This window comes from Felis catus, chromosome A1 (genome assembly GCF_018350175.1).
Source record: "Felis catus isolate Fca126 chromosome A1, F.catus_Fca126_mat1.0, whole genome shotgun sequence".
NCBI lineage: Eukaryota > Metazoa > Chordata > Mammalia > Carnivora > Felidae > Felis > Felis catus.
This window is the reverse complement of record NC_058368.1, coordinates 184,539,569-184,563,666: the sequence shown is the minus strand read 5'-3', so window position 1 is coordinate 184,563,666 and position 24,098 is coordinate 184,539,569. Positions and strand designations below refer to the sequence as shown.

The 24,098-nt window shown below is 34.7% G+C and overlaps 1 long non-coding RNA gene across 2 annotated transcripts in view; it reads left to right on the top strand.

The window, feature by feature from the left end:
• The window catches only part of LOC123379616, a 66,541-nt gene that overhangs the window by 23,197 nt on the left and 19,246 nt on the right, over nucleotides 1–24,098 (top strand). The window contains exon 1 of one of the 2 annotated variants that reach the window (XR_006584295.1): nucleotides 19,936–20,735. The exons of the other annotated variant lie outside the window; for it this stretch is intronic. This is a non-coding gene — a long non-coding RNA (uncharacterized LOC123379616). Of the gene's footprint in view, nucleotides 1–19,935; nucleotides 20,736–24,098 lie in introns of those variants that run through there. 2 annotated transcript variants of the gene reach the window in all.

Sequence of the window (24,098 nt, the reverse complement as noted above, 5' to 3'; positions counted from 1 at the left end):
TTTTGGATCTGTATCTTCTGCATGATCTTGTAGGGCTGTCTACTAAATGAGTGAACCACTGTTATATTAAATATTGAACACAGACTTGCTCTGAATCACAAAAATTACCACTTTTGGAATATCAGAGTCCAGCTTAGCTTAATATCCATCACTCAGTTTTTAGTTTAAAGGCAGAGGAAAAAGTGTTCAATGATACACTCTCTAGATCACCATATTGCCTTTAATTATCTTTGAAATTCTTTAAAATGAGAAGGAAGGTTAGATTAATTAAAATCCTGGGGCATCTGGGTGGCTCAGTCTGTTAAGTGTCTGCCTTCGGCTCAGGTCATGATCTCACTTTTTCTGGGTTTGAACCCCCCCACATTGGGTTCTGTGCTGACAGCTCAGAGCCTGGAGCCTGTTTCAGATTCTGTGTCTCCCTCTCTCTCTGCCTCTCCCCTGCTCTTGCTCTGTCTCTGTCTCAAAAATAAATACACATTAAAACAAATTTAAAAATATAATGAAGTAAAATAAAGTAAAATAAAATAAAATCCTTATTCTTTCCCTACCTTTCTGAGGAGTAAAAGAAGCATCGCCCCTGTCTTACTGGTCATCTGCCAGAATAGAATGCATCACCTATGCATCTGTTCATTTAATCATTGTTACCACCTTCATCATAGTCTTAACTAGTGTTTATTTAGGGATGCTCTGTAACAGGCATCCTGCTGAGCATTTTAAATGCATTATATAGTTATGTGTGCACAACAGCCTATGAGGTTATGGATCCTGGGAAGATCTGGCACTTACACAAACATTCTCTGTAGGTTAGATTGTGATCCTGAGTTAATGAGTCAAGGATGCAAAGTCTTTGTGTAAGTGAGGTGCATGCTGAGAGACCGCAGGACCAGTTTCAGCACATCTTTGCATAGCTTTTACTCAGAGATCACCCAGATGTACTGACAAGAAGGATTTTGCTAGACCGGAGAGTATCATCTTTGCTATGCCACAGTCAATTTTGTGTCACTATTCAGAAAGTTGCACAAACAATATCTATATTACCTTTTAAGGGAATATTTACAATAATGGGACACTCATGATTCTGAAACCAAACTTAATAATAGTAAACCTGTATTCTTATCTGGAAGCAGAAAGTAGATTTACAGCTTTCTTTGGTTTTCTTCAACTACATAAATCCATTGCCTTGAAATCTACCTCGACTCTGGTTTAATGGTCTTTTATTTGGGTAGTTCTGATATTCAGTTCATATGAGGACCATGAAAAAAATCCACTTTTTCCATAGCTAGATGATATTGTTCTCACTTTAAGATGAGGAAATTGAGACTCAGAGATTAGGGAACATGCACAAGGTCTTACAGGTAGTAATGAGAGGATTTTGGCTTTGAGACCAGTCCAAGTTCTTAACAATTACACTATTTGTCTATTTTTTTTTAAGTTTATTTATTTTGAGAGAGAGGGGAGGGGAAGAGAGAGAAAGAGGGAAAGAGAATTCCAAGCAGGCTCTCTGGTGTCAGTTTGGAGTCTGACTCAGGGCTCAACCTCAAGAACCCTGAGATCATGACCTGAATGAAATCAAGAGTCAGATGCTTAACTGACTGGGCCACCTGGGCGCCCCAGGATTTGTCTGGTTTTTAAAAGAAATAATGCCTTGGCTTATCCTGTGTTGTTTTGTGGGATTAGTTAGTTGAGTAGCTGGTGATACAATATTTGAGGAAGATAAATTATGTAAAATGTAAAATCACCATATGAATTTAGATTTCCTATAAACACAATTGTTGCTTTTGTATGAGTAAGACAGTAGACTATCAGAGAATCATTATAACTCCCTCATCTTTTATTAAACAATGCGTTATTTTTACCTATTTTTTTCTTGAATTGTGTAAAGTATTTGTATTGGTAGTATGTGTGACTTATAAAAAAATACATGGACCTCATTCTTTACTGGATGATTATATGCAGCCAATGTGTGTGTCTGGTATGTTTAAAAACAAGGGCATAGAAGTAGAAGCAAAGGGGAATGAAAGTATAAGGCATCTGCAGAAATTCCATAAAAAGTGCCTGAAAGTTTTTTTTCTTGCTTTTTCTCACAATCTGCACATTGCCCATTCTTCAAAGATTTCTTTGAGCCCAAATCTTGATAAAGGCTTCTGTGACCATTTCAGATCTCAGTAGTATGAGACTTCTTGCATGAATTTGTAATGTGCTTTTTGACATGTGGAATACAAATTGTTTTCCATTATATTTTATTTGATTCCAAGTTACTGAGGAAGGGTAAATAATAGTTGTTATGAGGAGTAGTAGCCTACATCAAATTATACCTTGATTTTAAGATATATCCTACTTTTATTCATGTAAACATTTGATCTATTTATTTTTTTCATTTTCCCCAGTTTTTTATTCAGATACAGAGTTTCAATGCCTCCCTCTCAAAAAGATAGTTTGATCACTTCAACATTATTCCACTTTATACAAATGATTTTTTTAAATGAAGGATCCTTTCATTGTTAACAGAAAGAAGTTCAGAACTAGTATATGTATATATATATATATTTTCCCCAGTTTTATGCCAAATTTTTATTTAATTCTTGATACACACACACACACACACACACACACACACGTATAAAATTTATTGTCAAATTGGTTTCCATACAATACCCAGTGCTCATCCCAACAGGTGCCCTCCTCAGTGACCATCACCTACTTTCCCCTCTCCCTCACCCCCCATTAACCCTCAGTTTGTTCTCAGTATTCAAGAGTATCTTATGGTTTGCCTCCTTCCCTCTCTGTAACTTTTTTTTTTTTACCCCTTCCCTTCCTCCATGGTCCTATATTAAGTTTCTCAGGATCCACATACGAGTGAAAACCTATGGTATCTGTCTTTCTCTGCCTGACTTATTTCACTTAGCCTAATACTCTCCAGTTCCATCCATGTTTCTAGAAATAGCCAGATTTCATTCTTTCTCATTGCCAAGTAGTAGTCCATTGTATATATAAACCATATCTTCTTTATCCATTCATCAGTTGATGAACATTTAGTCTCTTTCCATAATTTGGCTGTTGAAAGTGCTGCTATAAACATTGTGGTACAAGTGCCCCTATGCATCAACACTCCTGTATCCCTTGAGTAAATCCACAGTAGTGCTATTGCTGGGTCGTAGGGTAGATGCATTTTTAATTTTTTGAGGAACCTTCACACTGTTTTCTAGAGTGGCTGCACCAGTTTGTATTCCCACCAAGAGTGCAAGAGGGTTCTCATTTCTCCACATCCTCTCCAGCATCTATCGTCTCCTGACTTGTTCATTTTAGCCACTCTGTCATGTAAACATTTTAAAAGCCACTGAAATTTAGGGTCTAAAAATGAGGCAAATGTGTATTTGTTGGTGTGGTGTTTAATTAAAAAAAATATATATATATATATTTGTGTCTTCTTTCTATAGATCTTATATTTATGAAAATGAGGAATTAATATATTTTAAATTCTTATAGTACCTAGTGCCAGTGCTGAATATATATACCCTCTATTTTGGGTGGGGATGGGTTAGCAGCTTTAGTAAGAAATAATTGACATACCATACAAGTTACCTGTTTAAACTATATGATGACAGTGGTTTCTAGTATATTCACAGAGTGATGCAAGCATCACCACAATATTGGAACATTGTAATTGCCCCTAAAACAAACCCTATACCCTTTAGCTATCACCCTCCAATCCCTACGCCTCCCCTCATCCCTACACAATCACTAATTTCTGTCTTTATAGATTTGACTATTCTGTACATTTCATAAAAATGGGATCAAATAATGCATGATCTTCTATGACCAAATTCTTTTATTTAGCATAGTGTTTTCAACAGTATTCCATTTTGAAGCAGTGTTCTATTCCTTTTTATTGTTGAATAATATTTCATTTCCTGGATGTACCACATTTTGTTTCTTCACATATACCACATGTTCGTGAACATTGCGGTGGTTTTCACATTTTGGATATTATGAATAGTGCTGCATTTGGGAATAAGTTTTTCTGTGGATGCATGTGTTTGTCTTTGGTATAAACCTAGGAGTAAAATTGCTTGGTAAGATAGTAATTGTATATTTACATTTTTGAGGAATTGCCAAACTGTTTTCCAAAGCAGCTGCACCATTTTAAATTCCCACAAACCTTGTATAAAGGTTTCAGTTTTTTCTACATCCTTATAAATTCCCGTTGTCTGACTTTTTGATTCTAACCATATTAGTGGGTTAAAGTGGTATGTCATTGCGGTTTTGATTTGCATTTCCCTAATAACTAATAATACTGAGCATCTTTTTATGGGCTTATTGGTTGTTTTTATATCTTCTTTGGAGACATGTCTGTCTATTTAATCCTTCACCAATTTGTCATTGGATTATCTTTTCTTTAAAATTTTTGAGTTGTGGGAGTTCTTTATGTATTCTAGATACAAGTACCTTGTTAGATATATGACTTGCAAATATTTCCTTCCATTCTGTGAGTTGTGTTTTTTCACTTTCCTCCTAGTGTTCGTTGAAGCATAGCATAGATGTTTTCAGTTATGGTGAAGTTTAATTTATCTGCTCTTACTTGTGTTGCCTGTGCTCAGTTTCATGCCTATGAACCTCTGCCAAATCCAGAGGTTATTTCTGGACACTCACTTGTATTCTTTTCATTTATATGTCTATCCTGTGCCAGGACAATGCTGCCTTCATTATAGTTGCTTTGTAGTAACTTTTACAATCAGAAGTATGAATCCTCTAACTTTGTTTTCAATATTGTTTTGGCTATTCTGAGTTCTTTGAGTTTGTATATATTTTTTTAGTATCAACTTGTTCATTTCTGCAAAGGAGCTATTGGGATTCATAGAAATTGCATTGAATCTGTAAATCAATTTGGAAAGTCTTGCTATGTTAACAACATTAAGTCTTCTGAACATGACTGTGAGATGTCTTTCTATTCATTTAGAGTTTCTTTAATTTCCATGAGCAGTGTATTGCAGTTTTCAGGATATGAATAATATACTTCTTTTGTTACATTTATTTCTAAGCAGCCCTTTATTCACCTTGATGCTTTTGTAAGTTGAATTGTTTTGTTAACTTTATGTTTATATTGTTTATCGGTAGATAACAAGAATATGATTTTTTAAAATGTTTATTTATTTTTGAGACAGAGAGAGACATAGCATGAACGGGGGAGGGCCAGAGAAAGGGAGACACAGAATCTGAAGCAGGCCTCAGGCTCCGAGTTGTCAGCATAGAGCCCGATGCGGGGGGGCTTGAACTCATGGACTGTGAGATCATGACCTGAGCCAAAGTCAGCCGCTCAACCAACTGAGCCACCCAGGTGCCCCATGATTGGTTTTTTATATTGATTTTTGTATCCTGCAACTTTGCTGAAATAATTTCTTTTCTAACAGTAGATTACAACTTTCTCTGTGCAAGATCATGTCATTTGTGAATAGAGATAATTTTATTTCTTTTTTCTAATTTAGGTATATTTTTATTTTATTTACTTGTCCTAATGCCCTGGCTACAACTCCCAGTACAATGTTTAGTAAAAGTAAAGAGAGTAGACATCCTTGTTTTGTTGCTGACCTCTAGAGGAAATATCCAGTTCTTCAAAATTAAGTGGATGTTGCTTGTGATTTTTCATAGATGATCTTTATTGTGTTGAGCAAGTTTCCTTCTATGCCTAGATATTTTTTTAATCGTGAAATGGTGTTGGATTTTGTCAATTGCTTTTTGTGCAATTTAGTGTTGAGTATATGGTTTGGGGTTTTAATTTTATCTGTTGATATGGTCTATTACATTAATAGATTTTTCCATATTAAACCAACCTTGCATTCCTGAGATAAATTCCATTTGATCATTGTGCATAATCTTTTTTCATATATTTTTGGATTTGGTATGCTAGTATTCTATCGAAGATTTTTGGGTCTGTATGCATAAGAGAAAATGGTCCATGGTTTTCTTGTTGTGTCTTTTAGATTCGTTAAGTGTTTTGTCAGATCACCAGCGAAATTATCTCTAGTTGGGCTTTGTGTGTGTGTGTGTGGGGGGGGGAGGATTTTTTTAATTCCTATTTTAATCTCTTTACTTGTCATAGTCTGTTCATTTTTCTATTTTCTTTTGTTATGCATCATATTTTAGTTAGGTTTGTTTTGAGTAAGTAAAAACCCATTGAAAAATAACTTCTCAGAACCCACAAAGAGCTCTTATCTGTGGAGCAGATTATTATGTGTCACATTCTGATCCTTTTCATTTAAAAGTAAGTACCTGGAATTTTCTGAATTTCCTTAGTATCTTGCATTTCAACTCACAAATGATTTTCATCTTAAAACATCATTTAATCTTATTAATTTTTATTCTTATATACAGATGAAAACCAATAGTCAGAAAGTTTATGTGACTAGCTCTAGCATTAGAGCTATTGAGTCTTATTACTGGGATTTAAAAATAGGTATTTTATTCCACATATTATAATTCATCCCCCCATATCCATTATCAGTTTGCAATTAACAGTATTTCAACTTATATTTGCATCTGTAATATCATTTTTTTTTCAATTATTCTTCTAGTCTACCTTACAGCTTCAAACTTTGAAGTTTTACAAAAGTCTAAGATAGAAGATTTCTGCCTTTGGCTATGATAGAATAGGTTGTATGTGACCAATCCTTTATGGAGAATTGTCATAAAGGTGGAATGAAAAAAATGCAAAAGGCATTTTAAAGTAACCAAAACACCCAGGGCTTGAGGTTTACAGATAGTGAAGAAAAGGGTGAGATAAACCTAACATTCTCTTCCACTTCTTAAAAATGTTCTCTAGTTTATAAGTGGTATGGGTAGAGAGCAGTGGCTCAGACCTTTTACATGTCTTCGGGGGTTGAATTGATAACAGATGGAGTTCAGGGCTATAAAGGAAGTCAGCACTTGAGAGGCCAAGTTTCTAGAGAAGAAAACAACACCCCAATGGACCTGACGTTCTATGGTTCTTTCCCAGTGGAAACATTCTGGGTAGAGCAGAAGGCTAAAAAGCCAAGCATAAAGGAATGGAGGCTAAAAATCTAAGCAGAGTTTTTATCAGAATCCTGATTTTAGCAATACAAAAATTTGTAGTTCAAGGATTTAAAATTGCTCATTGTTATGTTTAAGAAAATAAATAAGAATGTGGGGAATAAAACATTAGAATCAATAATAAAGAATCAAATGGAAATTTTAGAATTAAAAAAAATTAAATGACAATTATAAACCTAGTAGGTTTAATAGCAGAAAATAAAACTATTTACTACAGACAGATGAATTGAAAATGTTCAGATAGAAACTATTAGGGAAAATATAAAAGAACATTTGAGATACATGGGATAGTACAAAAAGGTCTATCAAATATATAGAGTTCTAAAAGGAGAAGAGAGAATTGAATAAGATACAAGCAGTCTTTAGAGGTAGAATGGCCATGGTTTTTCCAAATCTGATGAGGTATATCAATGCAGATTTAGGAAGTTTTTTTTCTCAACACCCCAGCAGTATAAATTTTCAAAATAAAAACCAAACACACACATACATATACATACCTGGGTTCATTATATTCTAATCAAAGATTAAGAAAATATCTCAAGAATAGCTAGGATAAAATTCCAAAGTTACAACAGTAAGAGTAATGAATAGATATTTAGCATAGGTGATGGAAGCCAGAAGACATTAAGATAATATCTTTCAAGTAGTGAAAGGAAAAAACTTCTCGTCTTAAAAATCAAAAGTGGAGAAAACTTAAGAAACAAAACAGATGAACATAGGGGGATAAAAAGAGAGGCATACCAGAAAACAGACTCTTAACTATAGAGAACAAACTGAGGGTTACTGGAGGGGAGGTGGGCAGGGGGATGGGTTAAATAGGTGATGGGTATTAAGGAAGGCACTTGTGATGAGCACTGGGTATTGTATATAAGTGATGAATCACTAAATTCTACAACTGCAGCTAGTATTTATTACACTTTATGTTAACTAACTGGAATTTAAGTAAAAACGTGGAAGAAAAAAAGTGAAGAAAAATATTATCTGGAAAAAATGGAATTTATTGTCAGCACACTTAAAGTGAAAGAAAATTTTAGGGGAGTTGTTCAAGGAGAAGGAAAATTATCTCTTATAAAAGTGTGAAAATTCAGTAAGTAATGAAGAGCAATAAAAGTAAATATGTGGGTAAATATAAATCTATATTGACTACAAAGCAATAAATGTAATTGGAATAAAAATAGATGACAATTATATGAAATAGTGGAGAGGAGTAAATGGATTTAAAGAGTTCTAATATTCTTGCATTGCCCTGGTAGTGGTAAAAGTACTAACTTTTAGTAGAATTTAATATGTCAAAATGGTAGTATAATCTTTAAAGTAATTTTCAAATACTCTTTATTTAGATTTCTGTTAATTAACATACAGTGTAATATTGGTTTCAGGTGTACAATATAGCAATTCAGCACTTCCATATAATACCCTCTGTTCATCACAACAAGTGCACTCCTTAATCCCTGTACCTATTTCCCCTACCCCCCTACCTACCTCCCCTCTGCTAACCATCAGTTTATTCTCTATAGTTAAGAGAATAACTGTTTCTTGGTTTGCCTCCCCCCTCACTTTTTTCCTATTGTTCATTTGTTTTATTTTCTTTAAGGTAACTTTTTAAAAATGATAACATATAACTTAAAGCTAATGGTGGGTGAAAATGAAATAAAATATGGTTAGTTACTTTACAAGAAAACAGGAAGGAAGAAAAAAAATAACAAAAAACCAGATCGGGCCATTGAAAAACAAAGAATAAGGGCATAGGGGCACCTGGGTGGCTCAGTCGTCTAAGCGTCCATCTCTTGATACCGGCTCCACTGGTGATCTTGGGGTCATGCATCAGGCTCCACCCTGAGCTTAGAGCCTGCCTGGGATTCTCTCTTTCTCTCTGTCTCTGCCCCTCCCCACTTGCACATGCTTTCTCACTCTCTCTCAAAATAAATAAATAAACTTAAAAAAAAGAATTAGGAAGTAAAATAAGCCCAAACATACTAATAGTCATATTAAATGCAGGTGGACTGAATGACCCAAGTAAAAAACATTGTCAGTCTAGATAAAGAGCAAGCCCTGACTGTATACTATTTGTAAGGAATATACCATAAATATAAGGGTAGAGAAATAGTGAAATAAAAGTATTAGAATAAAATAGAAAAAGCAAACCATATATAATAGAATGCTGTCATAATTATACAACATCAGAAAAAGTAGACCGTAAAAAAAAATTGTTGGATCTACAGACATTTTATAATTACAGAAAGATCAATCTAGTAGAAAAATATAACAATTCTCTCTTTGTGTATACAATAACATAAAAAAATAAAAGCATTAAAAATTAGTCTACTTCACACCCAGCAGTTGAAGATTTTGACAAGCCTGTCTCAATACATATAATAGAAAATTCATAGAAATACATAAAATTTTCTCAGTGCATGACATGATATAATTGATATCTATAGAACACCATATCAACAACTACAGGGTTCATTCATTTCAAATGTACAGACCATATGTTGGTTCCTAAAACAAATCTTTACAAGTTCCAAAGATTAGAATTCCAATTACAATTACAAACTAAGTGATAAAAAGTACTACTTATGAAAGCATGTGAGATACAGCTGTAGCCATACTTCTAGGAAAATATATAGCCTTAAATGTATATATTGGAAGAGAAAAAAAGTTGAGAAGAATAATTTTATTATCTAATTAAAATGATAAAAGAAAATAGGAAATAAACTAAAATAAAGGAAAGAAAATAATAGATGAGAAAAGGTAATAAAATAATAAATTTGTATAGGGAAAAGTCAGAGAAGCTAGTCATCTTTTTTTGAAAACTAATATGATTAAAATACCTTTAATCAAGAAAGACAACACAGGGGTACCTGGGTGGCTCCATTGGTTGAGTGACCAACTTCGGCGCAGGTCATGATCTTGTGGTCTGTGAGTTTGAGCCCCATGTCGGGCTCTGTGCTGAGAGCTCAGAGCCTGGAACCTTCTTCAGAGTCTGTGTCTCCCTCTCTCTGCCCCTGCCCCGCTCACGCTCTGTCTCAATGCTCTGTCTCTCAAAGAAAAGATGAGCATTAAAAAACTGAATTTATTAATTAAAAAACAAAAAGAAAGCACAAATTGTCAGTATCAGCGATAAAGAAAATTAAAGTACTTTGGAGCCTACAGACATCAAAATATAAAAAAAGATATAAAAAAGAAAATAAAATAACTTAGGGATGCCTGGCTGGCTCAGTCAGTATAGCATGCAACTCTTGATCTTGGGGTCATGAGTTCAAGTCCCCACATTGGGCATAGAGCTTACAAACAAAAAGCTTTAACAATACATATTATAATTTATGTGAAATGGGTAAAACCTCTAAAAACACAGTTATCAAAAGTGAAAGAAGAAGAAATTGATATTTTTAATTGTTTCTACATCAAAGGAAAATCATGAACCCACAAAAATAAATACATGCATAAATTAATACTAAAATTTTATAAAAGAGAGCATTAGACGTATAGATTTTCACTAGCAAATTCTTCCAAAAAATTTAAGAAAGAGAGAACACCAGCTTTATCCATAGGATAGAAAAAGAATTTTTATCAACTCATTTTATAAAACTAGCATAGTCATGGTATCAAAACTTGTCAGGGGCATTACAGGATAGCAAAATTATGGATCAAACCTTATTATGTGACATAACTGAAAAATGCGATAAAAATATTAGAAAACCAAAACATGCAATATATAAAGTATTACCTAGTATCATGAAATAGTATTTAATTCAAGAATACAAGATATAATATTTCAAAAATAATCACTGATCTTCATCACATTAATAGAGTTAAAGAGAAAACAAATATGTGATTATCACAATAAATACAAAAATACAGAATTTAATAAATGCAAACACATAGGCATGATAAAATCTCAACATAAGTAAAAGGAGTAAAAGGGAAATAACACAATTTTATAGAATATAAAAAAGCCTACGGTAAATGTCTTAATTTAGAATGAATTATTGAACTATTTTCCCCTGAGATCCAAAATAAAACAAAAATATCCCCAATGACCACTTCTCTCAAACATTTTATTGGAAGTTCTAGCCAGTGGCAATAATGAAAGAAAAGGAAATAATAGGTATCAATTTATGAAAGAAAGAAAAAAAAAGTCATTATTTACAAATACGATTCTATACTTGGAATACCCATAAATATCTACTGGCAAACCATTAGAGTTAATAAATAGGCTTAGCAAATTCTCTGAAATCAGTCAACACACACACACACACACACACACACACACACACACTTTTAAATGTCAGCAGTAAACAATCAGAAAATAAAAATTTGAAACTATAGCATAATTCCAAAACAAAGCAAATAATTAGAAATAAGACTATTAAATTATGTATATTTACACAGAAAATAACAAAATGTTATTTAGAGAAATTAGAGTCATCAATAAATAGATGGATATATCATAATAATGCAATGAAAACCAATATTACAATAATGTCAGTTTTCACCAAAATAACCTATTTGCAATGTAATTTTGGTCAAAATCCCTGTAGGTTATACTTTTTTATAGAAATTCATAATTCTTTATCTGGAAAGGCAGAGGACCAAAATAGTCAAGGAATTATTGACTGAGAACAAAATTGGAAGACTTATTCCACCCGCTATTGAGACTTACAAAGCTACACAATAAATGGTATACTATTGACAAAAAGTAGAATATAGGGTCCAGAAATAGAACCACATATATATGATCAATTGATTTGTGAAGAAGATGTCACTGCAGTGCGTCAATAGTTAAGGGGTAAGGGTAGTCTTTCCAATAAAAGGTGTTGGATCAATGGCATATCTAAATGGAACATAATGACTTTAATCCCTATTGGCACAATGTACAAAAATAAATTTGGACTGTTGACTCAATTTAAAAGTTGAAACAATAGAGATTTTAGAATATAGCATGGTTCACTTTGGGAATTTAAGAGAGGCAATGATTGATAAAACAAAACATAAAAAGCACTAGGCATACAGAAAAAAAATTATTGCTGAATTGAATTTTTCAAAATTAAGAACCTGTTAAGGACCCCAGAGAGTGGAAAAGCAAACCCCAGGGTAGAAATTATTCGCAAGACATTTATCTCATGAGAGATTTGCATCCACTGGAAATTTTGTAAAAAAGATGAATTAGTAATGGCCCAATGACTTCAACAAACACTTTACAAATCACTGATAAATATGGAAGTGTGCTCAATTAGTTATCAGGAAGGTGCAAATTAAAATTACAATACAAAGCAACTATATCCTCACCAGATTGCTAACATGAAAAAGACCAGTAATGTCCAGTGCTGTTGAGATCTGTGACCAATTCTACAAATAGGTCTAGTTCTTTTGGACATGCACACGTATGTTCACCAACATATTAAAAATGATCATAGAAGCACTATTTGTGATCCTTCCAAACTGGAAAAATCCCAAAAGCTCATCAATTGTAAATTGGATAAATTGTGAAATATTTATAAAATATACTTACATGCAGCAGTGACAGTGAACAAATATCCCTGCATGCAGTAGAATGGATGAGTCTTAAATAAAATGTGTGAATGAAGCCAGACACAAATTAGTAAATACTGTATGTGTCTACTTATGTGAATTTCACTAAGATATAGTTTAATCTTTGGTGCTAGAATTAGAATAGTGATTTTTCGGAGAAGAAATAACTTGGGAAGGAGCACAAGGGTGACTTCTGGGTTGGGAGTAATTTTTAATTTCTTGTTCTGGGAGGTTTTTACGTGGGTATTCTCATGTTAAAAATTCCTTAAGCTATATATTTATGACGTGTGAACTTTTCTGAATCTGTTGTATGTCAGTAAACATTTAAAAGCTATAAGGATTTTTTAAAAAGCTTTTGGAGGATTTTAAAGGAAAAAAATCTTAATTAAGAATCAAACTGCCTACATGGCCTAAGATGTAATGGGGTTTCCACTTAATAGATGCTTTGGTTCAGTGGCCTGTCCATTTCATTATCATGTGGCCTTTCTGAACCTACCTTGGTGACCCTGTACAGGTGACTTAATCTTTTTCAGAAGCAGTTGCTTTAAATATAGATTTTACTTCCATATTTAAAGCAACTGTGCTGAACAAAAGAGATGGATTAATTGATGCTTTAAAAATCCTATAAAAATGCTAAATCCCTGCGAATGAAATCTACATCTTAAACAATCAATTTTCACAAGTGAATATATAAACTCAGGAAGAAACAGCCTGGCAAATTCATCTGGTGTTCTGTATAAATACAATTTTAAACTACCTTCAGTTTTTTCATGCTTTGCCATCTGCCGAATGGCGCTTGGAATGGAATTTTAATCTCTAATTGCAAATGCAGGGATTAAAAAGGTTACATTCAAAATGTGCTGCGAGACCAGCTAACAATTCAGAAAGGAAAAAAAAAGTCTCTATCTGCAGGTTTTTCTGGCATAGGTGTTTTCTGGAAATGATAACCTGGCACCAGGTCTTTCACAGTCAGAAGTGGAAAAGAAAATAACCTGCTCCAATTGGGTCTGAACTGTCTGAACGAACCTTTGTATAAACTCCAGCTGCTTTTGACTGTAGAATCAGAGCAAGCATAGACAACTTTGCTCTTTCATTTCTTTAGAAATGGGAGCATTATGTTAGCTGTCAGTTAAATGATTAAAACAAAGAAAGAATATACCACATTCTTTGGTTTGGGGGTCCTCAGCATAGATTAAGCTAAATGAAGATAGAAAAACAAAATCACAATTGGAAATGGTAAATTCTGCAAACAAATGACAAACTGATATGCATGCTTCTAAATTGGGTAGAAATTTATGAAAAGATTTCAACCTAATTTTTAGTTTTAATATGTTTAATATATAGATATAGATATCAATTCTCCTTCCTTCTCAGCTTTCTCTCTTACTATTTCTTCACCAGGCCTCTGCATCTTTATTATACTGCTTCTATACTATACAATAGTATATTGAAATGTGCACGCTTACTTCTGCCTCTTCTGTGCCTTTATATATATGGTGTCTCTTACTTGGACTGCCCTCTAGACAGCCAAGTCAAATCCTCTGTATAATGACTTTGACAAAGTGAGGGGTCATTATGGAATACAATTATGCACACTTCTGAGCTTTGTATCATAGAAACTTCAACTTGTTTTATTCTTCAATTATTTTATATGTGTATATTTTTCTACTCAATAGATCAAGGACCATGACTTCTTCTTTCATTTTCCCTAATGACAGAGAGATTATAGGGGACTTATAAAAGTCTTAAAAAAATCAGCAAAAAGACCATTTAAAAGTTATAATGCATAAATTTTTTGTGTGATAGAAAAGACTTTTTATAATACATTTTAATTCCCCCATGTTTCATGACTTTTTGAATGGGACACACACACACATGCATACATGTGTGGGTATATTTCATATATATGTGTGTATATATGTATGTATATATTTATTTACATACATATGCATATGTACTTCAAATATATGAACATTGTCACTCTATACTGTCACTCTATACTATAATTATAGTATATGTGAGTATTTCCTTACATCTATTTTCCTTCTTTTCTCCCTCCCTAAATGACCCAGTCATTTTGACCTAGTCAAAAAGAGCTTAGAGGAACCTGGATAGAGTTTGGCCAAGGAGAGTCTTTGTCACTTTTCATCTTGACCCAGGAGTGAAGAAGCTTGAATTTGCACAGGAGTTAGAGGGGGAATGGTAAGGACTGAACATGCAGATTCCAAAATTCTATATCTCCTTTCACCCATGGCAATGACTTCTTTATGTGATCTGACATTTTCTGTTTTCCTAAACCAGTCTGCATGAAGGCATAAAAGGTTTCATGCCTAAATCTATAAAAATTCATGACTCACACAAGCCTATAACCTACATAAGATGTGTGATAAGTAAGATTGTTTCTTATTCTGTGATGATTTTATCTTTCTAACAGTAAAGAATTATTGACTTATCATTAAATAATATGTACAAGTACAGTGTCTTTTGCAGAATATATATAATCTTTATTTATTTAACCCAAACTATTCACCTTGGGAATGCCCAAGAGAGGTCAAATTGCATATTTTTCAGGAGAAACTTTAGAAATAATCTATGGAGCAATTCTAGTGGGTCATGTTAGTATCCTCCAAAGAAATTGCAAAAAAAAGCGCTAAAGCCAAAAGCAAAGCGAAACCAAACAAAATTAGAAGTCCCCCCACCTACCCTCCCCCCCCAACACCAAGCAAAATAAAACAAATGTAAAACTCTTAATGGTAGAAGTCATTATGGAAATAATTGTTTGGGTTTAAAAATAAATGCCTCCGTCATCTTAGGCTATGATAAATACACCCACAATTTTATTACCTACGTGTTTCCTCTTCATCTGGATTGAATTACTCTTGTTAAAGCTTCGACCTAACTATTACATGCCTGGGGTGACATCAGAATGGAACATACTGTCAAAGTCAGCTGTCAGCACAGAAACCCCAGAGAGAAAGAGTGTGAAATGGAAGAAATAACAAATATTCTCAGTGCCTATTGAATTCTTTGGAAGAATTTGACTGAGCCACATCATCCTATACTGCCTAAGTGAAAAGACTTTGTAAAAGCTGTGTGCTTCTGTCCTTCATCAGTCTGTTTGTCAGTGTAAGAGGAGCTAGGATGCTAAAGGAAAGGCATCAAAATAATGGAGCTTAGGTGGGAGGGGGCGGGGAGGAAAAGCCTTGAACTTGTTGTTTCAGGTAGAGGTAATAGGAAAGTATGAGTGGTGTGGTCAGAGACAAGAGAATATTGAAAGACCATGTTGAAAGGTTATGGGTCAAAGGTTGTTTTTCAGGGGCTTTTGATTGTTAATGGGTGACTGAAATGTGTAAAGAAGTGATTAGTGCAAAGGTAAAGATTAAGATTTGGATAGAAAAGTTATTTATATACAGAGTTTTCAAATTAGCTATATGAGTGTGAACTGCCAGCTACCAAATCACTTGTTCTTTGTGTGAAATCTGTATCTTCTTCACAGTCCTGTTATATTTTCTTCTCAGACCTACACACACCTGGTCAGGTGTATACACACACACACACACACACACACACACACACACAGACTGTCTCTGTGATATTTGGGAATCTTCATAACTTCAGTTGATGTGAAATGATGATAGTGGGTTTATTGATTTCTGAATTTTTGATTTTTGCTGATGTTTTTGTGATACATGTTTCAAATAAGAGTCAGAATTTCTAAGCCTCTTGATTGAATCTCTGGAAAGCTTTCAAGTGTTCACTTTGGTGTCCTAGTTTGATAGTTGGTCCTACAATTTTCTCCCTCATAGGAAGAAACTTTTCCACTGTCAGTCAGATGGCTGTCAGATGCCTCCCAGCTGTCACTAGGAATCAGGAGAAATGCATCTGAACTTAATCTGACTTTCCTGGCATCTTTAGTGATGGACATTAAAAGGTCTGGGATGAATGTCCTAGCCTTTGGTTGTACAAATATATGCATTTCTTTATTTCCTTAAAGCAGACTTCACAACAGATAACAGATTTTTTCTCTGGCACTTCAGCAGTTCTTCTGACAGATAAATTTGAGAGCCACTACTTTCTGAAAAGCTTTTGGAGGAAAAAGGCTAGTTTGCAAATGGAGCATATTCCTGGTTTGCAAATGGCACCATGCATTTGTTGGTACTTGGGGGTGACGACACCTGCCTTTGAGCATATTCACAGAAGTAAAAGACTTCTTTCTTGCATATGGAAAGCAATATTTTGAAGTCCAACTTCTCTTATTCACCAAAACTTTATTGAATGTCTTTCAAAGTGTCGGGCACTAGATTAGACAATGGGGATAAAAAGTTGGATATGATGCTGTACTTGCCCTCAAGTCATTCATGGATTGGATGGCTATTTGATGTCTTGTTTCTTGTTCTGAAAAATAAGTGAAGAGTATCAGCATAATAGGAGCAAGAGTGCAATTGAAAAAGAAGAAAAAACCTCTAGATTAAAGGTGGGTTTTTTGTTGTTGTTTGTTTCGTTTTTGTTTTGCTTTGTTTTCATTGCTTCGGCTACTATATAGGCATATGGGAGTGAAACATGAACATTCCATTACAGATTAATTGGTGGGTTTACCAACTGGCCTGATTTTCCTAGGATTAAGGGGTTCCTGGGCCATAGGGTTTATAGTGTTTAAACTGGAAAGTCTTGGGCAAACTTTGGCATAATGCTAAGGTTTTCAAAGAAAGGGACATTTTGAACTGTTTATGTCTTTATATGTCTTATTTTTAAAGACACTATTCAATAAGAAGTTGATGTTTAGTTATTTGCATTGGTAGAGTGTGTACAAAAGTATATTAGAATGTAACATTTAATTTCGGTAACATAGCTAATTGAAGTTTGGTGACTATTGGTGAGTCCTTGTGGGCAATCCTGGGTGGGGAAGTGAACCACAGCAGGGTAAGAAACAAGGCATAGAAGAGGAAAGAATGCTTCAAGGATTACCATTGCTTTCAGAGTTTTCCACCTTGGTCTTTGTCGTAATCATTTGTAAATACAGATTCCTGGGCCCGCTCAAATTAATGTATCAAATTCTTTGGGAGTAAAGTGCAAGGATCTTTAGTTTTCACAAGCTATACTCACCAAAGTTGAAGGATAGCTGCTTTACCCTTCTTGTTTTGTTTAAATAAATTGAGCAATTCAATTATAGGTCTATAGTTTGTGTTTTCTATGTGTTCTTAGGTTCTTTGGGCACTTTTGAATAATACTAGATTTTGGGGAGAGGCAAGCTTAGAAGACTCAAAATATTAAAGTATTACTGCAGAAGATATATTCATCATTTCTTTTTGTCCTGATTTTAATTTAAACATCCTGAGGAATCAGGGACACCTGGGAGGCTCAGTCAGTTAAGTGTCCGACTCTTGGTGTCAGCTCAGGTCATGATCTCACAGTTTGTGAGCTCAAGCCCCACACTGGGCTCTGCACTGACAGCTCAGAGCCTGCTTGGTATTCTCTCTCTCTCTCTCTCTCTCTCTCTCTCTCTCTCTCTCTCTCTCTCTTTCTCTCTCTCTCACTCTCTCTGCTCCTTCCCCACTTGCTCTCTCTCTGTCTCAAAAATAAACAAACAAACAAACAAACAAAAAACATCCTGAGGAATCATTTTCTTTTCTTGGTTGTTCTTTAGGACATTTCCTTTTGGAGGAGAACTATTTACTGCCAGTGTGGCTTGTTCATGCACACCAATGATACAGAGCCTTTCTATGTTCCTTAAACATGAGCTCTTTTTGTTGTTTTTGTTGTTGTTTATCTTTTGGCCCTGGCTTGAAGTTTCATGTTTCTTATATATTCTTTGAAGAAAAATGTACTCTGGTCTCTATTGTCAGAGGAACATTCAAAATTATCTAATAATATGAACATTCAAGTTGTAGAAAATGTAAAATTTATACCTGGATCAATATTTGACAAAGGAAATATAAAATTCACATGCTAATTAAATTTGGCACAGCCATCAGCAAGAAAGCACCAGGAAATATCTGGCCCCTCAAAATGAATAAAACAGTTGTAATGTTGTTAAAAGTAATTTAATGAGGAGGCCACTAGATTGGGATGGCTCTGATGCCTTGGTAGCCTACCTATGTAAACCAGAACCTAAGCCAGAGTGAGTGCGCTCAAGTCTGAGAAAATGAAACTTAAAACAACCAATCACAAATAGCCAACTACACTCTCCCAAATACGCCAACTGCTTAAGCTGTGTCCAGTCAAATAATTTTCTTGCTTTGCTTCCATATCTTCTTTATAAAACCTGTTCCCCGAGCTTCTCTCAGTGGAATGCTTTTAACCGCCTTGGGTTTTGTGCTGCCCAGTTTCAATCCATGTATGCTCAAAGAAACTCTTGGAAAGAAAACACTTTAACGTGCCTCAGTTTACCTTTTAATAATGTTTTATGCCTCATAACTTAGGTGTGTAGGAAAACATAATTTATTTTTGCATGACTGAACATAATTTGCATCTTATTTGTCCATTAGCAGAAAATATAATTTTACATTTTGTAGCACACCTGTATTTTAGTAGTCTCAGAATATCATGCCTGCTAAACTGATTTTGTCATAGATGTGATACAGATTTCGCTGTCTTTATTCAGCATTTTTACAGTTCACGTTTTTAGAAATCACTTAACCAGCAATCAAGTAATACTTTAAAGTCCTAATGCTAATGATTGTGAATTTATCTTGCTATGGTTGAAGCCAATGATTGTCATAGTGCAGTCCCCAGGCCAGCAGCGTGTCACTTGGCAAACTTAGAAATACATATTCTTGAGCCTCAGCCCTGACCTCCTGAAATGTGGGTGGAGCTCAAGTTTGAGTACTTCTGGCTTAGGTATCTTTTGCTTTGGTAATATGATGTTGTCAGCGACTCATTGCCAATCTTTTCTCTCTTGAGAGGTCCAGAATAAAAGAAGTGCCGAAAAGATGACCAGAAACACATTGTCATCCACAAAAGAATAATATAAGAATTCTCCTTTTGTCTTAAATGATGTGAATGTTTTCCGAAATTTGTCATTAGAGTAGACACATTGAGCCCATCTAAGAGAAGATGTATCTGCTAAGGATATATCTACTATTCATTAACTTTGAATGACAGATCTAAGAAAGTTTTAACTTTTATCAGAAGCATTGCAACTTACAAGTTTTTTTTCCAGTGAGACTTTTGGGGTTCAAATTAGCTTAGGGGACAAGAGAAGATAAATTGTTGTTTTTAAAATATGCTAGTGAAGTGTTCTTTTAGACAGTGATAAGGTGTGATACCATCAGCATGCAGTGAACAAACCCAGATAAATGATTTACCGTTTCCAAAAAAGGTGAGGGTAGAGGGAATACTGGCTTGTGGGAGACTGACCTTGAATTCTATCTCTTATTTTCAAAGGGATTTCTGTTTTCCATTCCATTCGACAACTGTGAGCTGCACCTCAGTGAACTCTTTAAACAGAATATCAATAAAGATGCTTTGCTTTGCATTTGTAAGCCACACAGAAGCTACTCTTCTGTTATCTCTCACCTTCCAACTCTTCTAAGTATGCTTGGCATCAGCAACAAAGCTAAGGCAGCTGATACAAATCAAAGAAGCAATTAAATGGAAAAGTTTCTTTTCCCTCTCGTCCTTACTGGATAAGGTATTTTAGACATAGTGAAAATAATCTCTTGGGTGCTGAGGTAAAGCAAGATGCTTCCTGGAAATCCTATGCTCGAAATCCGTAACGGATAGAGAAACTCAGAGATATGTGGAATTTTTTGAAAGCTTAGTGAGAGTAAATTTATGGTCTTTTTCTTTTCTGAAAACAGAGGGATAGATATATACATAATTTAAATAAAATAAAATCTAAAAATATACAAGATTAAATACACTAGTGTATGGCACTGCTTGACAGTAGTATACTAATAAGACTAATGTTATAGCTAACCACACAAAATAATACATACGCGGATTTCTTTTTTCTACATAATTTCAGGTCAATGAAGAAATCGCCCCAAAATTTAGATGAAGAGTGTTTGCTCTAAGCAAACCTGTGAAGTTGTAGTGATTACCCATTTATGGATGATTATACTCAAGCTCAAAGAAATTCAGCAAGTTGACCAATGTCCACAGTCTGCCATTGGTGGGTGTCAAGACATATTCAGGTCTGCTTAATTTCAGATGTCAGTCTTTCTGTTTCAGTACAATACACTGGGATTCTGGTTATTTAGAGAAGACTTCCCTCGAGAGCTAAAGCTGCTTTTTTCCCTTTCCTTCTTTCCCTGTGGTCAAGCTAATGTCTTGTAATGAGAATTATCCAGAGATTCATTCTAAGATCTTGGAGATTGCAGTGAGCTGAGAATTCAATCTGTAAACCACATTTGGAAATTGCACCTGACGTTTATTAGGAGCTCGGTAAATATTTGTGAAGTGCACGTAGTTCATTGGCTTATAGAGGATACCATGTGATTTTTACATCTTTCTTTGTTGGGTGGTGTGAGAACAGGAACAATACTTTACATTTCAGCATATCTCCCCCTTTTCCTCATATAGCTCCGGGGCATGAGGACTAAAGTACGTTTACTGAGCTCCAAAGTTTGTTAATTCAAAACCACATTGCTGTGAGAGTTAGGTCTGTGGGGGCCTTGGGATTCAGCCTGCCAGCATTTCAGTACTGTGGAAAGTGAGTGTTGAATATTTATTTAACACTAATGACCCCCTACTCAGGACTTCCTTTGTCTGATATGGTTTCTGTTGTACTCTATCATTTCTGTAACTTACAGGCATGTCAGTGATATTGAATGTAAGAAGCCTTTTAATGGAGCTTATTGCCCCTCACCCTTTTGACCAGAATTCTAATTGATGGTCTTTAGTCTTTGCCTTGTGCATACCACCACAGTTACATGTATATGTACATGTACAGAGTACATGACTGGTCAAATTTACTTTTGATTTAATCAACTCTGTGATTTGTCTTGTACAATTGTAAACATATAAAGCAACTTCGTATTTATTATTTTGCATTAATAATAATAATAATTGTATAAATGAAACTCATAGCAATTCAACATTGATGAATTATCATTAACTGTTATGACAACCATGTGCATATCCTCCATTGGGAGATGAAGAAGAGTGTGTGTGTGTGTGTGTGTGTGTGTGTGTGTGTGTGTGTTTGTGTTTGTGTTTAAAAATAATGATACCAAAAAAATCACAAATCATATTTAAAATTTATTTTTTAGTCTCACTCATTATTATATGAAGTAGAAAGAACATTTTCACAGAACCAGGACCTTTATTTTCTCTTTTTAGTTCCTGCTATTTATTTTTTTACCAGTAAATAATCTTTAGTTCATGGTATCAAAATCTCCTTCAAAGTAACTAAATTAATTGTGAAATTATAAGCAAAACATTAGATTAAGTACCAACAATAAAGTAACAATATCATAAATACCAAAATCTTAGTACTATAATCATGTAAATATGATCTGAAGAAAAAGAGAAAAAGTAAATTGCCACAAACTGTAAAATTTACTTTTGAGTTGTTCATCCAAGACCTGCTGATGTGAATAACCACAGATTAAGTCTAATTTTCCAAGCTAGACAATAGATGTTGATCTGGCTGCTTGGTACCCATTCATCCATATTCTATTAATTGTATTGCTTTTCTACTCTGAGCTACCTATCGTCCCCAGGTTTCTATCCAAGGGTTTCTGGGGGAGTTGGCTCATTCTTTGTTCATGGGTGGATTGATTACCTGATTTGGGCCATAACTAACCAGCATCTCACATTCCCTGGGCAACTGTGATTGGATCAGGGGTGGGCCCTCTGCCTATTCAGAACCATAAAGAACCAATAATTCAATGAAACCTTTCTGGAAATCCTGGAAGATAGGTCATTCTTTCCTCCTGGACTTGAGGTGGTTGAGAAGAGAAGGTTTGCATTCGATGCAGTAGTCTTCATAGAAACACGCACAAAAAAGAGTGGTTTGAGAACAAAGCAAGAGCACAGAAGAGTGCAGAGATGGGTCAGAAGATTGTGTACTATCAGACTGTCTCTGAAATGAGTGCTACTATTCTAAGCTCTCCATTCACAAGAGCCAATAAATTCCCTTTGGCATAAGAACATTTGATTTAGGCTTTCTGTTATCTACAGCTGAGATCCAATATGCTCTGACGATATGAGGAGAGCATATAGGGGATGATAGTTCTTGAAGCTTCTCACCACAACTAAGAGAATGGATTCTCATCAGAGATTGGTGATAACTTTCCAGAATACCAGCAAATCCTGGACTTGCAACAAGGCAGACATTATTGAAGAAACAGAAATGTCTGTCATGTGTAAAGGCACGTCTGCTATAAGGAAAGTAGCAGGCCACAAACTATCTTTATTCTCCATATTGCCTTGAACACAAATTTAGCTAAAAGGATTATTGATTTGAATATAGGTAGACTATATAATCCAACTGCTTTTTAGATTTTCTATTATTTAATCAGTTTTGGTGATGTATGGAAAAGACTTCACCAAAATGCTGAAAGTTATGGTAAGTACTCTGTTATAAGAGAACAAAAAGAGAACTCTAATATGTGGATGTTAGATAAGTGTAAGCAAACTCATGGATTGTTTCAGGAGCTGTGTGCCAATGGGGGACATATTATGGAAGCAGCTGAGCATATTCTGGATCTTCTTTGAGCCACAGGATGATATTAGAATTGAAGGAACTGGTAAACTAGAGGGAAAAAATGGGGACTCGTGATTTCCAGTCTGACATGTAAAGACCTTTGAAGTCTAACAAGTCTAACAAGCTTTGTCCTAACAAGTAAAATGGTGAATGAACTGAAAAATCAGCACCTTTTCTTAGATTTTCCAGAGAAATGAGGTCACAGGGCAAACTTCTGCCCCCAACATTTGGAGAGACAGGCAGACAAATATAGAGAATAATAGTTTCTGTTTCCCTTGCCTCCGGAGACAAGTCTAGTAAAAAGTTTCTGTGGCCGAGATCAAAGAGGTTGTTGCTTGTTTTCTCCACTAGGATTTTGACGGCTTCCTGTCTTTCATCCATTTTCAGTTTATTTTTGTGTATGGTGTTAGAAAAGTGGTCTAGATTCATTCTTCTGCATATTGCTGTGCAGTTTTCACAACACCATTTGCTGAAGAGACTGTCTTCTTTCCATTGGATATTGTTTGCTGCTGCTTTGTTGAAGATTAATTGGCCATTCATTTGTAGGTCAATTTCTGTGTTCTCTATTCTGTTTCATTGATCTATGTATCTGTTTTGTGCGAGTACCATACTGTCTTCATGATTACAGCTTTGTAAGACAGCTTGAAGTCCAGAATTGTGATGTCTCTGGCTTTGGATTTCTTTTTCAACTTGGCTTTGGCTATTCAGGATCTTTTCTAGTTCCATACAGATTTTAGTATAGTTTTTTCTAGCCCTGTGAAGAATGCTGGTGTTATTTTGACAGGGATTGCATTGAATGTGTAGATTCCTTTAGGTAGTATTGACATTTTAACAATATTTGTTCTTC